The sequence below is a fragment of the Mus pahari genome, chromosome 17, assembly GCF_900095145.1.
Source record: "Mus pahari chromosome 17, PAHARI_EIJ_v1.1, whole genome shotgun sequence".
Lineage (NCBI taxonomy): Eukaryota > Metazoa > Chordata > Mammalia > Rodentia > Muridae > Mus > Mus pahari.
In genome coordinates this window covers 47,553,804-47,555,799 of record NC_034606.1, presented here as the reverse complement: position 1 = coordinate 47,555,799, position 1,996 = coordinate 47,553,804, and positions in this window count along the sequence as shown.

The window sequence follows — 1,996 nt, the reverse complement described above, 5'->3', positions numbered from 1 at the left end:
TGGAACTCACTTTGTAGACCAGGCTGGCCTCGAACTCAGAAATTCGCCTGCCTCTGCCTCCGGAGTGCTGGGATTAAAGGCGTGTGCCACCACGCCCGGCTCCAGTGTGTCCTTTTTTCCCTCAACAAATTCCTAGTGGCTCACTCTATGGCCAGCCCCGGCAATGAGGCATAGCTTCTGTTCTCTAGGAACCCACAGGTTGCAGGGGAGACAAGATACATATATACACAGTCCCTACAGGACTGACCCAGCCCTTTGCTGGAACAAAGGGCACCCCACAAGCTCAGCAGAAGGTAATTAGCCTAGAGTCAGGGCTCAGAGCACACTCTTCAGAGAAAGGACTTCTGGGCTGTTTTGAAAGGTGACTGGAATGACTGGGACGACACAGAGGCAGAGCCCGCTCAGTTCAGTGTCTGCAGTGTTCAGCACAGCTGGATGGCACAGCTGGGGGTGGGGGGGTCAGCGTAAGGCAGATAGAACCCAAACAGTAACAAGGTTCTTGTGTACACGAGAGCCAGAAGGCTAGCCTTTACCCCAAGACTGTGGGAAGCCACTGTACCGTTTGGAAGCAAAGTGGAACCAGGCAAGTTGTCCACTCATCTTTTAAATTATTCATTTTAAAAATAGGTTTTACATGAACACAGGACAAGATTGAAAAGGTGCAGATGGGAGTTTACAGTCTCCCTGCAGCCTTTTCCCCAAGTCACACAGCTCCCCAGCCAGAAGCAACCTGTGTGTACTACCTAAGGTCATCCCTGAGCCTGCTCAATGCTCCATAGGTGGGAGTAGTGGGGACGTCGATGCAGTGAACGGTGACTCACTCTTCATTGTATTTTGAAGATTACACTATTGTTGGCTGTTTGCCTTTGTAACAGGGTTTTACTGAACAGCTCGGACTGTCCTCCAGCTGAGGCCCGCTCAAAGGCCGGCAAGATGGCTCAGAGCATAATGGCACCTGCCACTAAGCCTGAAGGTCTGACTTTAATCTTGGGGATCCACATCACAGGAGGAAAGGACAATTTCCCCCAGTGCTGTGCATCGCTGTGCCTGCCCAGATTATTTGGGGAATTTTCTAACAGCTGCCAGCATTCTCAAAAGAGATGCTTAGAATTTTTTTTTTTTTTTAAGACTAGCATGTCCATTGGTTAGGAGCAAATATCTGCATCTGACTCTTTCAGCTGCTTGTTGGGTCTTTCGGAGGGCGGTCATGATAGGTCCCTTTTTGTGAGTGCTCCATAACCTCAGTAATAGTGTCAGGCCTTGGGACCTCCCCTTGAGCTGGATCCCACTTTGGGCTTGTAGCTGGACCTTCTTTTTCTCAGGCTCCTCTCCATTTCCATCCCTGAAGTTCTTTCAGACAGGAATAATTACGGGTCAGAGTTGTGACTATGGGATGGTAACCCGATCTCTCACTTGATGCCCTGTCTTCCTGCTGGAGGTGAGCTCTATAAGTTCCCTCTCCCTACTGTCTGGCATTTCATCTAAGGTCCCTCCCTTTGAGTCCTGAGAGTCTCTCACCTTCCAGGTCTCTGGTGCATTCTGGAGGGTCCCACCAACCTCCTATTTCCTGAGGTTGCCTGTTTCCATTCTTTCTGCAGGCCCTCAGGGCTTCAGTCCTTTTCTCTCACCCAACACCAGATCAGGTTCTCCTCTCCCCCACTTCTCCTCCCTTCCACTTTCCCCCCCCCCCAGGTCCCTCCCTCCCTTCCCACTTGTGATTGCTTTCTTCTCTCTCCCAAGTGGGACTGAGGCATCCTCACCTGGGTACTTCAACTTGTTGACCTTTTTGAGTTCTGTGGACTGCACCCAACCAATGGACAGAAGCAGCTGAACCCTGTTGTTGAATTAGGGAAGGCTGAAAGAAGCTGAGGAGGGCGATCCTGTAGGAGGACCAGCAGTCTCAATTAATCTGGACCCCCGAGGTCTCTCAAACACTGGACCACCAAATGGACAGCATACACCAACTGATATGAGACCCCCAACACACATACAGTAG